This window comes from Neofelis nebulosa, chromosome 7, assembly GCF_028018385.1.
Source record: "Neofelis nebulosa isolate mNeoNeb1 chromosome 7, mNeoNeb1.pri, whole genome shotgun sequence".
In the NCBI taxonomy this organism is placed as follows: Eukaryota; Metazoa; Chordata; class Mammalia; order Carnivora; family Felidae; genus Neofelis; species Neofelis nebulosa.
This window is the reverse complement of record NC_080788.1, coordinates 23,336,733-23,352,781: the sequence shown is the minus strand read 5'-3', so window position 1 is coordinate 23,352,781 and position 16,049 is coordinate 23,336,733. Positions and strand designations below refer to the sequence as shown.

The window sequence follows — 16,049 nt, the reverse complement described above, 5'->3', positions numbered from 1 at the left end:
TAATGGCAATACCTTCGTAATATGGGGGACGGACATCTAGACAGAGCCAACAGGACTTGGTCAGGTTGGGCCTAGAAGTGTTTAGTACGTGGTATGCTCTGACAACCATGCTCCACAGGAGGTTTGCATCAGATAGTAAGTTGTGACCCGGGGCAGGAGATGTGGGTGACGCTCTGGTAGGGACAGGGAATGTGGAGGGTGGTGTGGCTGGGGCCTGGGTGTTTCTGGGCGTGGCTGTCCAGGTAGGGGCAGGTCGGGGAACTAGTACTTGGTTGGGTCCTACCCTTGTGGGGGACTGCTGGGTAAGGGGAGTCGCTTGCATTCAGAGAGTAAGTAACACTCCCTTGTCTTTGGCTCCTGGCCTAACCTGGTCGTATATCCTGAGTCCCCAGGTTTTTCCACTCTCCCATCCTGTTGTTTTTTTACCTTGGCTTGTAAAGGATATAACTATGGGATTACCATGCCCCCAGACATATGGTGGTCGGGGCCACTGGGCCGCTTTACCACAATGAGATCTCTGGTGCATGGTGGGGTCCACCAGATGTGCCCCGTTGAGACACATGACCAGGAGGCGCAAAAGTAGTCAGCTGCATCCCCGCATGTGCTCGAGCAAGAGTGGCCAGGGCAGACATAGAAATAAAGGTTCTGCGCATGGAATCCGGGGGCATATGGTGACAAGGGGAACAGAGTTTGGAGGTCTACGCAAAATTCTGGAAACCGAATGTCCCTGGGGTGGCTCTGGGAAGTCTGATTAAGTATTGTCCCCGAGCTGGTGTCTATGATCTGCCAGGTGATGTTTTGGGGGGCATGGGGACTCTCAGCAGCATGAGCAGTGACAAGCAGAGCTAACAGAGTTACCAATATTAGGTGGGTCGAATGCTCTGTAGCTTGAGCTTGAGCAGGTTGTGTTGGTCCCGATTGATGGCCCATTGCATGACGAAGTCCTTCTGGATCCAGGAGGGGTCCACTGGCTGAACATCGGTGTGGACCCAGGTCACGATGCCGTCTACTTTGAGAGCGGTGGGGGTTGTCAGCACCACGATGTAGGGTCCCTTCCAGCGTGGCTCAAGAGTCTCTCGGTGGTGCCTCTTGACGTAGACCCAGTCTCCGGGCCTGTACTGATGAGGTGTCAGGGTTGGGCCAGCCTCGAAGATGGCATGGAGGCATGGCCAAATGTCCTCGTGCACCCTCTGGAGCCCTCTCAAGGAAAGAAAATGTTCTTGATCTTTAAACTCAGCAAGAAGTTCAGCTCGAAGGTTGGGAATAATAAGGGGTGGCCTGCCAAACATGATCTCATAGGGAGTAAAACCCAAGGTGTAAGGAGTGTTCCTAACCCGGTAAAGGGCGTATGGTAGGAGAGTCACCCAGTCCCCGCCAGTCTCCATGGTTAATTTGGTAAGGGTCTCTTTTAGGGTTCTATTCATTCTTTCTACCTGTCCTGAGCCTATAAGCACAATGTAATTTCCAGTTTGCCCCCACTGCCTTGGCTACTGCCTGCATTACCCGCGAGATAAAAGCTGGTCCATTGTCTGATCCTATCATGGCAGGAAAACCATACCTGGGTAAGATGTCTTCTAGTAGTTTCTTAGCCACCATCTGAGCCGTTTCATACTTGGTTGGGTATGCTTCCACCCAGCCAGAGAAGGTGTCCATAAATACTAAAAGATATTTATAACCATACTTTCCTGGTTTGACTTCAGTGAAGTCAACCTCCCATTGGGCTCCTGGTCTGGTGCCTCTGAGCCTGGTTCCTTTTTCATTTGATGTGGCTCTCACGTTGGTGAGTTGGCAGGTCTTGCAGGCAGATACAACTTGCTCTATTTTGGTGTCCTGTTGGTGAATCTTGATTCTGGCATGTCGGATTAAGTCTTTTAATTTTCGGGCCCCCATGTGAGTAGACCGATGCATGTGCTCTAATACTGAGACTCCGAGCTGGTCTGGCAGCACGAGCTCCTTGTTAGGTGTATACCACCATCCCTTTATCTCCTGGGCCATGGGGAGTTTCTTGATCTGCTGTAACTCCTTCAGGGAGTATTTGGACTGGTCTGGTAAACCTGGGTCTCCCGGATCTGGTAGTTGTATGGTCATGGTGGGGACTGAAGTAAGGGCTACTGCCTTGGCTGCCTGGTCAGCTTTTTGATTACCTCTAGCTACCGGGTTATCAGCTTTCTGGTGCCCTTGACAGTGGATAATGGCTAGCCTGGCAGGAAGCCATAAGGCCATAAGAAGGTCAAGTATCTCCTGCTTATTTTTTACAGTCCGTCCTTCTGCCGTCAGTAACCCCCTCTCCTGATAAATTGTCTCATGAATATGAGCTGTGGCAAATGCATAACGGCTGTCTGTGTAGATGTTAAGCCATTTTCCAGCTCCCAGCATCAGCGCCTTGGTGAGGATTATGAGCTCTGCTCGCTGGGCTGACGTTCTGGAGGGTAGAGCCTCCACCCATACGGTGTCCGTTTCAGTGACCACCGCTACACCCGCATACCTGTGTCCGTCCCGCACAAAGCTGCTGCCATCAGTGAACCAAGTAGCCTCGGCATCGGGGAGGGGCCGGTCGGTCGGTCTGTCCATAATCCTTGTACTTGCTCCAGTATTCCAACAGTCATGTAGTGGAGCACCTAGGTCAGGTTGGGCAGCAGGGTTGCAGGATTGAGGGCCGTACTGGGGTGGAACCGCACACGTGGAGGGTTGAGTAGGAGGCTCTGGTAATGAGTCATACGTGTGTTGCTCATCCATCTATCAGGAGGCTGTTTCAGGACCCCTTCAATGGCGTGTGGGGTCGTGATCCAGATCTCCTGTCCTAGGTAGGGTCAGTTTGTCTGCGTCCTTGACTAGGAGTACGGTCGCTGCAAAAATTTTTAGGCATGGTGGCCCGTCAGCAGCCACTGGGTCTAGGTTCTTGGACAGGTAAGCCACCGGGCTGTTCCAGGGGCCTAAGGCTTGAGTTAGAACCCCTTTTGCTATTCCCTTATGTTCATCTACAAAGAGGTGGAAGGGCTTCATAATGTCTGGCAGGCCCAGGGCTGGGGTACTTAGAAGGGCCTTTTTTAACTGATTAAAGGCAGTTTCTTTTTTAGCCCATTTAAATGTTTTCCCCTCTTTGGTAGCTTCATATAGGGGCCTGGCGATCTCAGCAAAACCCGGAACCCAGAGGCGGCAGTAGCCGGCAGATCCTAGGAATTCCCTTACTTCTCTTTGGGAGGTGGGAGTAGGGATCTTTAGGATAGTTTCTTTTCTGGCATCTGATAACCGCCACTGTCCACCCTCCAGGATATATCCCAGGTAACTTACCTTCTCCCTGGATATCTGAGCCTTCTTCGCGGATGCCCGGTACCCTAAGGCCCCCAGGGTAGCCAGCAGGTCCTGGGTCCCTCGCTCAGTCTTTGGCCATGTCAGCAGCAATCAGGATGTCATCTATGTACTGTAGGAGGGTGAGGCCAGGGTGCTCCCTTCTGTACTCACCCAGGTCCTCGTGTAGTGCCTCATCGAAGATGGTGGGCGAATTTTTGAATCCCTGAAGCAGCCGTGTCCAGGTGAGTTGCCCACTGTGGCCCTCCTCCGGATCATGCCACTCTAAGGCGAACAAGGGTTGGCTCTGGGGTGCCAGCAGCAGACTGAAGATGTCCTTTAAATGTAGTACAGTATACCAGACCCTGGAGGGCGCCAAGGAGCTCAAGAGAATATATGGGATGGGAACTGTTTGGTGTATGTCCGTGACCCTCTTATTTACTTCCCGGAGGTCTTGTACCAGTCGGTAGTCATTTGTGTGAGGCTTTTTGACCAGCAGTGGGGGGGGGGGGGGGGTGTTCCAGGGAGACTGGCAAGGAACTAGTACCCTTAGGCTTCGTAGTCTCTGGATGTGTGGCTGGATCCCCTTCCGGGCCTCCTGAGACATGGGGTATTGTTTGATCCTTACCGGACTCTCTCGTGGCTTGAGCTTTACCAGGACCGGGGTTCTGTGAGCAGCTAGTCCTATCCCCGCCCCCGTCTCTGCCCAAACCGAGGGGAATTCTTGTAGCCATCTGTCTATATTATCCTCTCTCGGAGCGCCTCCTGGTGGAGGCGGTATTCATCCTCCAGTTTCATGGTCAGGACCTGGATGGGGTAGCCCTTGCCATCGGTGACCTGAGGCCCCCCTTGTCTGAAAGTTATTTGAGCTCCAATCTTGGTCAGTAAGTCCTGTCCTAACAGCAGGTAGGGGCATTTTGGTATTACCATAAAGGAGTGGGATACCCGGCCTGGCCCCAAATCTACCTTTCTTCAGGTAGTCCATGAATACTGGCTCATACCAGTTGCCCCTTGTACCCAGGACTTCTTGCTGGATAGTTTTCCTTGTGGGGTGCGGAGGACCGAATGTTGCACTCTGGTGTCGACGAGGAAGTCAACAGGGGTCCCCTCCACTTTAAGAGTTACCCTGGGCTTGGGGAGAGGGTCTGAATCCCGACTCCCCTAATCACTCAGTTCATCTAACTCTAGGACTTTTACTCAATCAGTCTTGCTTCCCTTCCCGCTGGCCTTTTTTGGACAATCTCGGGCCCAATGCCCTATCTCCTTGCAGTATGCGCACTGATCTTTCTGCAGCCTCTGCTTCCCCCCCTTGGTGGTTCCTTTACCTTTTCTTACATCGTCCACCAGCTGTGGGAGACGGCGGTCTTGTTCCTTGGGGGAGTCAGCAGTGGTAGCTACTAGTATTCTGGCCAGGTCTCGAGTCTGCTTACTGCTGGCAGCCGCCATGGCATGAGCCTGCTTGTCCTCAGGAGGCTCCCGGTTATTATATACCTTTTTGGCTACCACCAGTAAGTCCTGCAGACTTTTTTTCTCCTAGTCTATCTATTTTCTGTAATTTTCTCCTAATGTCTATGACCAATTGGTTTACAAAGGCCATGATAACAGCTGTCTTGCTTTCCGGAGCCTCTGGATCCATGGGGGTATAGGTACGGAATGCCTCCATGATCCATTCTAAAAAGGCAGCCAGAGATTCATCTTTTTCCTGTTGCACATTTCCTACCTTGGCCAAATTGGTGGCTTCCTAGCATCCATTCAGAGACTCCCCATTAGAGTCTGGCGGTAGACCCAGAGCCTCTCCTTACCTTCTGCCGTGTTGAAATCCCACTGGGGCCAAGTTAAGGGGAAGGAGGCATCTATCTGAGCCTGGTTGGTGGTGGGATTCCCATCTGCGCCCAGAACTAGTTTTCGGGCCTCGTTGAGGATTCTTTCTCTTTCTTCAGTCATGAACAGGACCTGAAAAAGCTGCTGGCAATCGTCCCACGTAGGCTGATGAGTAAAAAGAACAGAGTCTAATAAATCAATAAGCCCTGCTGGTTTCTCAGAAAACGTAAGATTCTGAGCTTTCCAATTGTAGAGGTCACTAGTGGTGAAAGGCCAATAGTGATGGGCTGATAACCCTCTGCGTCTGGGGGTCCGGTGGCTTGCAGGAGCAGAATAGTGGAGTCGGTGGCGGAGGTGGATTGCTCCTTCTGAGCCCTTTGTCTGCTAAAGGGCGGGCTTCCCACTGGAGTGTTTCCGCCTCCTGCTCTCAGAACAGCGTCTGCCTCCCCCAGAGGGGGAGGATGGTGTTCTTCTGGCATCCTAGGAGGATTATACGGGGGGGGGGAATAATTCTTCTTCAGCCTCCCCCCCCCCATAGGACAGGGTAGAGGGGTGTTGAAGGCTGGGTAAGACTTTTCTTGTTCTCCTTCTTCTCTGACCCCTGAAAAGCAAGAATGCGTTTGGCTCCGGATGGAGTGGGGCTAGGAAGGGCTTAAGCCAAGAGGGTGGGTCTTCTACAAGGTCCTGCCAAGTGATAATGTAAGGGAGCTGATCAGGATGGCCCGTCTTAGGCCGAGAGATGATACCCGTGACTTGGTGGATTGTAGAGAGGTTGAAGGTCCCCTCTGGTGGCCATCCGACATTGAAAGCTGGCCACTCGCTAGAACAAAACACTTGCCACCGACCCTTTCAGACTTCCACACTGAGGTTGTTAGTTCTTCCCCTGACATCCTTAAAGTGATCAATCATAATACTTAGAGGAGTAGTCTGAGTCTGTCCCATAATGTCTGTCCAGTAAGTCCACAGAACAAAACAGAGAAACACAGAAACAGACAAATAGAGGGCCCCTAGAAACAGTCTTCCAACTCCGTGGAAGCAAAACTGAAAGCTAGATGATAGCCTCGCGCCGACTGGCGGGAGCAACCCGCTTCGTGTCAGACCTTTGAGGAGAATCCACATCCCTGCAGAAGGGAGGATCAGAATGTCTTCCGAAACTCCTGGCCCATGGTCCTCCAGTGTGTCCACTTAGACTGCGCCGGACACTACCAGAATTTCAGAAATGAGCTCACACAGAACAGACGGAATGAACATACACTAACCGTGGCCAGTCAGGCTCTCCGGGTCGGGGTTCCCTCGGGGGTCTTGGGGATCCTGGGACAAGCCCTCAAATGTTATGCCCAGAATTCACGATCCCCAAAGTCCACCAGGGAGCCGAGTCCAATGCAAAAACAAAGAGCCTTTATTCGAGCTAGCTCGAGCTCAATCCCCTACCTGCACCGACGGAGCGGTGAGATCCCAAGGAGAGCCAGCGAGTTTCAAAAGCACAAAGGTTTTATAGGGGTCTAGGGGCAGTTGGTGAGGTAATGGCTGTGGCCTTAGATGATTGGCTGGGGAAGGGTCGTGGCCTCAGCTAATTGGCTGGGGAAGGGTCAGAGTCTGGTTATGTAAGTTGCCTGGCGTGTTTTGATCAGGAAGTTTGAACGGTGAGCGGGAGGTTACTCAAGGGGAGGAGGCATGGTCTGAGGTTTCTGCGATTTTCTCAGAAAGGGGGCATGTCGGGGACATAGTCACTCAAGGTGGAGGGCACAGAACAAGATGGAGTCGGCCAGCGTAGGTCCGCTGTTTCAGGGTCTTGGGTGATTTCCCTAACCTTGTAATAATTCACTGGCTTGATTATTGCTGGGAATGGCCAGCAAACACTGAAACAGTGGATGAAAGATTACTCCACACTTTGCTATGAAAGAGAGGAGAAGGCATGGGGGTCAACGTTTGCAGATGTAGAAGACCCATTAGCCTCACTCATATTCTCACTTATTGCAGTGCTGGGTCAGTCACAAATCTCAGTTGGCTTGTTGTGTACAGAGGGCATATAACTTTTTAGGCATGCAAAAACAAAGGGTGTATGACTTAAAGGTGAGCAATTACAAGAAACTAATCAAATCAGAGCCAAAGGCAAGTGTCTATATGTCCTATTGTTTTGCTAAACTTTGTACACAATGTATAGATAACCGAGTTCCCCAAGGACTGCAGAAACTTCTGGGAGGGCTGGCCCCTGGGCATTCTGCAATCAGGGCAGTTACAAGCCTCTGACATTCCAAGAGACCCAAGCCCCTCCCAAACTTAAATGTAGCCCATCAGAAATCTCTGTGTTACATTTTAGCTAGCCAAGCATTGTGTATAAGCTCGTCATCCTCAGTAATAACCCCAACAGATGATAACATCTTTCATGCCCTCCAAAACGCATAGACCATGTGGTCCCTGCTGCCCAAGCTGATAATTCAAATAGGGGTATATTTGAGGTACTTCCATCATTCCTATTGGATAGGCTAGGAATCATGAAGGGCATCTGCAAGGTTCGTGCTTCTGCCAGGATGTGGAATTGCTCCTCTGTGTTGGCAGCAATGAAAGAGATTGACCATAAGGTCCTTCCAGGTTAATTCAAAAGACTGCGTCAGGTTCCTGAATTCCTAGTACATTTTCTGGGATCCTCAGAAAGCTGGCTTAAGTGCTCACGGCACTCCCTGAAATCTGACATTGAAAATGGAACATATACTCTTGTGGTCCCCTAAGGTCCACCCACCACTCCATGTAGGGGGCAGAAGAGGTCTTTCTCTTGGCATGAATCTGGTAAAGGAGAATAGATTGGTTGATGTGGTTGATGTGAGTAGTTGCTTCTGATGGAGCTGATGGATCTGGGGTGTCACTCTTGGTCTTGGGTTGTTCCCTGTGGGGGGCAACTGTGAGAATTCCTTTCTTGGGACCAATTTCTAAATGACTCCTCCTCACTGTGCATGTTTTATACTTGTTAGGGTCATCCCTGAGGACCATAAAGGCCTGGTCATAAGTGATTTCTACCCATTTTTCTAGTTGCTTACAGAAAAGATCAGGTTGCAATATAGTGTCATAGTTAAGACTACCATTTTCCAGCCAGATTTCCCCATTCCCTAGCTTATACTGAAGCCAAACAGTGTTACAAAAGAAGAAAAGAATTTTCCATTTTAGGCTTTTTAATCAGAGCTGATCCTAGTATGTCAAAATGTATCCCGGGAGTCTTTGGGGATAGAGGTGGAAATTCCCATTGTCTTCAGGGAGAGAGTTGACTCCTGTAATGAGAAAAGGAGCAAGTGAATAAGGGTTCCCATTATTAGAAGACTTGAGTTCTATTCTTCCAAAGAGAGTTATCTCTCTCTTTATCATGAACTTGGTAGGATCTCAGGTGGGATCTCTTTCAGAGAGTTCCAATGATGAGTGGACCATGGCTGTCCTTAACCTGCTGTCCACACATCACCCTGTAATCACAGCTGTGGTTAGCATGCTGTGTGATGGCCCTGCCAGTCCTGGAATCCCAAAGCCTGTGCTTTATCTTAAGCACAGCCTTAAGTGGCAGCCTTCTGGTCCTGAGAGAAGAAGGCTTCCTGAAGACCTCAGTATAGATGATGCTAAACAATTATCCCTGACATGCTGGGGTAAATCCCTCAGGAATGGGCATCATCATGACTCTAAGATCTCTTAATGTCCCATTCTCCTTGTTCTTTTTTTTTTTTTTTTAAATTTTTTTTCCCCAACGTTTTTTATTTATTTTTGGGACAGAGAGAGACAGAGCACGAATGGGGGAGGGGCAGAGAGAGAGGGAGACACAGAATCAGAAACAGGCTCCAGGCTCCGAGCCATCAGCCCAGAGCCTGACGCGGGGCTCGAACTCACGGACCGCGAGATCGTGACCTGGCTGAAGTCGGACGCTTAACCGACTGCGCCACCCAGGCGCCCCACCATTCTCCTTGTTCTGATCAGGTGTTCAACAATTGGTGGCAGACAACTGCCACCAAAAGGCAGGGGTCTTTTTGATTGTTTAAATATTTATTACTTGTCTATAGGTATCTGTTGATCTCTCCCACTTTTCAGTCAGTTCTGGTGAAATTAACCTCTATTTTCCAATTCTCTTTTTATCCCTGAATTATTTGGGTTGCATTACATTTAATTAAGTGCCAACTAAGACAGACCCACAGGGATAAATCTCAATAAGTGGGGTCCTTTTCCAGGGAGTAAAACAGTTTATAGTCTGTTTTACATTATATTACACAGATACAACAGTTTGACTTGGCCCTCTTGCAAGACCTTTGTTATAGGTGGCAAAACATCTCACAGGTCCTAGTGCCCCACCTTCAACAAAGGATAGTTCAGAAAGGTATGAGAGGAAATGGCTGAAGCTAGACCCAGGGCCGAGGCCTAGGTGGTCAGAGTGTCCCATAACTAAGAGAGATTTTTGCAGAGATAGAGATAGACTGGGAATATCAAGAGTCACCTAGGGATCAATGTGATGGATTTCAGGGTGCTGTCTGTAAGCATCACTCATATGAATGGCCATGAATCACTCTTTTATGTGTCTCAGTTTCTCCTACTGGAAGTCTGAAATAAGCAGGGGGCTTGGAGTACTGGAGTACTCAGAGTGTGTGTGCATGCCTGGGTCACCAGAAATTAATTACCATGAGAGGGAGTTCCCCATGGGACTAATGCACTTCTGGAGGAATGACCTTAGATACTTCCCCTAGGTTCTTAGTTGCTCAAGAAAACCTTTCTGTGGGAAGCAACAGGTGCCCCTTATTCTTTAGGAGTGAAAATAAGTGTCCCATAAATACTAACAGACTACTACTGTTCCCAGTAGATCAGGAAGAGAGAGTAGAACAAAGAAAATATGGTTCCTAAGCAACTCTCAGCACAAGGGAGGCAAGAGTTGAAGACTCACCAATGAAGAGTGCTGCTCAACATACGGTTATCTGGTCCCTTTGTGGTCACAAAAAAGATATTGCTGGGTGGACTGGGGAGACTCCCAGGCCCTGAGCTCTCCACCCAATCTGTCCCCTGGGACAGAGTATATACACATACATATACATATACATATACGTATACATATACATATACATGTATATGTATATACATGTATACATCACACACACATATATATCACATCTATCTATCTATCTATATATATATATATATATCATCTATATAATATAGATAATGAAGATGTGATCTATTTATATATCTATATCTATATCTATCTATCTATCTATATCTTACTATTTTCAATAACATGGATGGAGCTAGAGAGTATTATGACAAGCAAAATATATCAATCAGAGAAGCAACAAATACCATATGATCTCATTCATACACGAAATTTAAGAAAAAAAGGAAATGAGCAAAGGGAGAGAGAGAGAGTTAAGACTCTTAACTATTGAGAATAAGTGGCTGGTTACCAGAAGGGAGGTTGGTGGGGTAATGGCTTAAATAGGTGATGCAGATTAAAGAGTGCACTTGTTGTATGGAGCAACATATTGTTGTTGTATGGAACATACATATGGAAGTGTTGTATGGAAGTGTGGAATCATTATATTGTACACTTGAAACTAATATTACACTGTTTGTTAACAGGAATTAAAAACTTGAAAAAAAAAACAAAGATGTGGCACACACACACACACACACACACACACTGGAATATTAGTTATCCATAAAAATAATAAAATCTTGACATTTGCAATGACAAGGATATAACTAGAGAGCATAATGCTAAATGAAATAAGTCAATCAGAGAAAGACAAATAACATACAATTTCACTCATATCTAGAATTTAAGAAACAAAGAAATGAGGGGTATCTGGGTGGCTCAGTCATTTAAGCATCTGACTCTTGATTTTGTCTCAAGTCATGATCTCACAGTTCATGGGATTGAGCCCAGCATTGGGCTCTGCACTGACAGTGTGTATCTTGCTTGGGATTCTCTCCCCCCCCCCTGCCCCTCCCCAGCTCGCCCTTTCTCTACATCTCTCAAAATAAAGAAATAAACTTAACAAAAGAGAAACAAATGAGACAAGGGTATTAAAGAGAGAGAGAGAGAGAGAAAGAGAGAGAGAGAGAGAGAGAGAGAGAGAGAGAGAGACCAAGAGACAGACTCTTAATTATAGAGAACAAACTGATCATTACCAGAGGGGAGGGGGTGCAGGTTGTGTTAAATAGGTGATGGGAATTAAGGAGTACACTTATGTTGAGGACTGGGTGATTTATGGAAGTGTTGAATCACTATATTGTACACCTGAAACTAATAAAACACTGGCAGTTAACTGGATTTAAAATAAAAGAAAAATTAAAAATAGAGAGGATCTTTGGGTCACTATGGCCATAGAAGTGATAAACTCATTGGACCATGCCAAATTTGCCAATAGGAGATATCCAAATCTAATGTTTTCCATTCTCTGTGAGCCTTAGCAGGAATCGCTGTGATGGAAGGATGGGCTCAGTGGCAGGCAATAAATACCCAGGTAAGGGGAGAGTGAACCCTAGTACAAATATAGGGCTCTACAGGATTTTCCTTCCTGTCATTAAAGCAAGAAGTTAATTAGGCTTTAACAGGACGCCTGAGGCCATCAAAAGGTCGGTCAAGGCCTATTATTAGGAAAGTTAGCAACCTGTGTTTGCCACATTCCACAAACAATCCTACAAAAAAGCCAGATGAAACTACCCAGGCCAATTCAAAGAAGGGCAGAAACCCTGACCAAGTAATGGAGAAAAGGAAAGAAACCTTGCTCTCAAAGTAATCTTCTCCCCAAATAATAACTGTTTTACCTCTGAGTTAACACCTGTAATACAAGATAGAAGACCCAAACCCTGGGCACACCTCTCCCTTGAACTCGCCTGCTCTCACATCTCTAAGTGTACCCTCACTTTAATAAACTTTCTCACTTGCACTGCTCAACCATTGTCTGGTCCATTCTTGAATTCTTTCTTGCCAGGAGACCACAATCTTCCAGTGAAGTCCCAGGGGGCAGATTGGGTCGAGAGCTCAGGGCCTGAGAGTCTCCCCAGTCCACCCAGCAATATCTTTTTTGTGACCACAAGGGACCAGATAACTGTATGTTGAGCAGCACTCTTCATTGGTGAGTCTTCAACTCTTTCTTCTCTTGTGCTGAAGAGTTGCTTAGGAACCATACTTTCCTTGTTCTACTCTCTCTTCCTGATCTACTGGGAACCAGGCTGGTAGCATTTATGAGAGACTGATTTTCACTTCTAAAGAATAAGGGACACTTGTTCCTTCCCACAGAAAGGACTTCTTGGGCAACTAAGAACCTAGGGGAAGTATCTAAGGCCATTCCTCAAGAAGTGCTCTCAGCACTTGCAATGATATCAAGGGACAAGATGACCTTTTCTTCTATCTTGTAGGAGATAACAGACCTAAACAGATTAAAGATGATATACTCCACCAAATTCATATCTGGAATTTAGTAATTCAAGGGCAATGACAGATGCATCTCCAATCACAGGAAGTTTTCTTCCCACTTCTTTGAAGGTCACCACAAACTTGTCAGAGTGAGTCCTATGAAGTATATTGATGATTTTACCACAAATTCCAACAAGTGTAACTTCTTTCTCAGCTGCTGTGAATGTGGCCACCTCAGTTTTCATCTGTTTAGGAACTGAGGAATGAATACTACCACAGTACCCTCAATCTGAGGACATATCAATAAGAAGGTATTACTTCTTGTCTTCAGGCACCTTAATATCAGCTTTTTCATAGAGAGCCAAAGATCCTACTTCAATACACTTGAGCTGGTTTTAGCTCCCTATCTGCTTGGGTATATGTTGCTGCTGAAACCATTTTCATAGACTTGGTAATTTTCTGGATGCTTTTGATTGACTTTAATTACCTGGCACTGTTGCATCTACACAACTCCTGAAACAATGCTACGGGTACCAGTGACAGTCACAGCAAAAGTTTATTGCAATGAGAGGCAAGGCCGACCGATCGGGACACTCTTAATCAGAGTGTGGCCTCGAACAGCCTGGGTACATAGTTTTTATAGCCAACCACCTCGTCTTATCATCACCTGGGAACAGAACAAAGAAATAGTTCCCAGATGGGGGTGGAAACAGTTCAGACCTTCTGCCGTTAAGCCGTAACCAGTTGACCTCCTTGACCCTGCCTCCGGGGCCACTTTTTCAAAGTTCTCAACATGCCCTTGCCCCAATCCAATCAAACACTAATCCAGTTGATTTTCCTTGAACTTTGTCCCCTTGATTGATAGGACAAGGCTGTTATCTCTTAACCTACAGTGTCAAAACAAAGCTGTTATTTCTCAAGGCTACAGCTTAGCCCTAAAATTTAACCCTACAGGCAGTACATTTTAAAGTTGCCATTTTGAACTTGGATCCATTGCATCTGCACAGCCCAGGCCAATAGCCCAGTGATGCTCATCTGAGAGAACATGGTCGTACCAGACATGATGAAGGTCATTCAGATAGGCCTCTGTGGTTCTCTTTTTTAGTGGTGTTATCTGCTTTTGGTATCAAGGCAATGCTGGACTCATAGAATGAATTTGGAAGTTTTCCTTTCTTTTATGTTTTTTTTTATTACTTTGAGAATAATGGCATTAACTTTCTTTAAATATTTGGTAGAAATAATCTGTGAAGCGATTTGGCTCTGGGTTTTTGTTTCATGGAAGTTTTTTGATTACTGATAGAATTTTTTTGCAGGTTATGAGCCTAAGTTTTCATTTCTTTCTTTCTTTCTTTCTTTCTTTTTCTTCTTCTCTCTTTCAATTTAGATACAAGTTAATTACCATATAGTGGAGCATTGGTTTCAGGAACAGAATTTAGTGATTCATCACTTACATATAATGCCCTGTGCTCATCCCAAGTGTCATCTTTAATTCTCATCACCCATTTAGCCTATCCCCCCACCCATCTCCCTTTCATCAACCCTCAGTCTGTTCTCTATACTTAAGAATGTCTTATGGCTTTTCCCTCTCTCTGTTTTTTTTTAAAGTTTATTTATATATTTTTGACAGAGAGAAAGCGCATTGGGGAGGGGCAGAGAGAGGGAGACAGAGAATCCCAAGCAGGCTCTGCTGTGCTGTCAGTGAAGAGCCAAACGTGGGTCTTAAACTCTGGAACCATGAAATCATGACTGAGATGAAATCAAGAGTCAGACACTTAACTGACAGAGCCATACAGGAACCTTCCCTCTCTCTCTCTCTCTCTTTTTTTTTTTTTATGTTGTTTTATTTTTCCTTCCCCTTCCCTATGTTCATCTGTTTTTTTTTTTTTAAGTTAATTTATTTATTTTAATATATATAATGGAATATTACTCAGCCTCTTGGTGTAGGCAAGTTGCTTGTGCTGGTCTTCTGGTGGAGGGCCTGCTGCATGGATTCTCAGGCTGATTTGTTTCAGTGGAAATGTGCCTCCAGGGTGCAGGGTCTGGGGTTTATGTAAGTGGCTCCAGCCTCCACTAGGTGGCGCTGTTTTGTTTCCTGAAGTTTTTCAGTGCTAGTGGGGAGGATGAACATGGAGGCCCCCCACCCTCCAGCTCTGGAGAGTGGCCCCGCCCCGCCACTCTCTAGGAAATGGTCACAGAAGAGAAATCAGTCACCCCTCTTGTATCCCCAGTTTTCATCAGAACACTGCATTCACCTTGCCTGTGTCCAAGCTTTTTTTTATTTATCTCAGGTGCACTACTGAGTTTCAAAACTCCAAATTTTAGGGATTGCCTGGTGTGGATCCACTCTGTTCCTTTGGGGGAGGGTCTCAGCACGTTTTTGCCAGCCCCTGTGAGGTAAGTGGTCACAGGACTGCCCAATAGTTCACGGTTTATGTCAAAAACAGAGCAGAAATCTGGCCCCCCTGTGGGCACCAGTAACCCACTCCTATTCCTGGAAACAGCATAGCACATTGGGGCCACCTGTCTTGTGATACAGGGGATCCTCAGACCACGCTGTCACTCCTGGGATTCCTCCCTACTTCTCCACCTGAGAACCTTTAGATACATCCCCTACTGTAGCTGATTTCTAAAAGTTCAGATTTTGTGCTCCACTGCTTATAATACTTTGTGGTAGCCTCCGTAAGCAGGCTTCCTCAATGCCACCATACCTGCAGGTTTCTCTCCCACAAATCAACTCTCCACACCTCCTACTTTCCAGGAAATGCTCACCTTTTTACAGGCAGACTTGCAGTTTTTGTTCTCTCAAACCTCTAATTGAGTTCTTTGGTGTTCAGAATGATTTGATAACTATCTAGCTGTGTTCAAGGGATGAGACAAACTTGGGATTTCCCTGCTTTTCTGTCATCTTAACTCCCCACCTCCCAGCACTTCTGGTTTTTAAAGCCAAATGTTATAGGGATTTGTCTTCCACATGTGAGCTCCATGATTCAGGGGTCCATTTCTCTGCCTTCTTCACTCATAGCTAGCTCCTTCCCTCCTTCACACAGCACTCTTATACCTTTCTGACCTTCATAATGTTTCAGATGCAGATTCTTCTCTGTATTTACTCGTGTAGTTCTGCCAGTCTTTGGATCACTCCTAAGGTTATTGACTTGAATGTGGATGATATCTAGTTGTAAATATGGGATGGGTTGAGCTCAGGGTTCTCCTAGTCTGCCATCTTCCCAAGCTCAATCATCTCTCTTATTTTTAACCCTGAAGAAGACCCACTTTACTCTCAGTACAGAGAACTATTTTTATAGGGTTCTACTCTTAATTATAGGACATCAATACTGGGTTTTATTAGGACTGCCAAAACTATCCGAAAGGTACTGGAAGGCATTGACATGGCTGCCAGGTGTAAAGGAGATTCTTATCCAGACACCCAGTTACTTCAGCCTCTTGCCCCTCCATTACCACTTCCCCAGGAAGGTCCCTCCAACAAAATTCTCTCAGTGGAAAGGGCTCCCCATTCTTTTTCCAATAAACCTCTAACCTAATTTTGCCCCTTATGAGAACACACAGG

The 16,049-nt window shown here is 46.6% G+C and overlaps 1 pseudogene; it reads right to left on the bottom strand.

The window, feature by feature from the left end:
• Positions 1 to 12,419: 12,419 nt before the first annotated feature.
• Positions 12,420 to 13,576, bottom strand: LOC131517896 (ATP synthase subunit gamma, mitochondrial-like; annotated as a pseudogene).
• Positions 13,577 to 16,049: the final 2,473 nt, after the last annotated feature.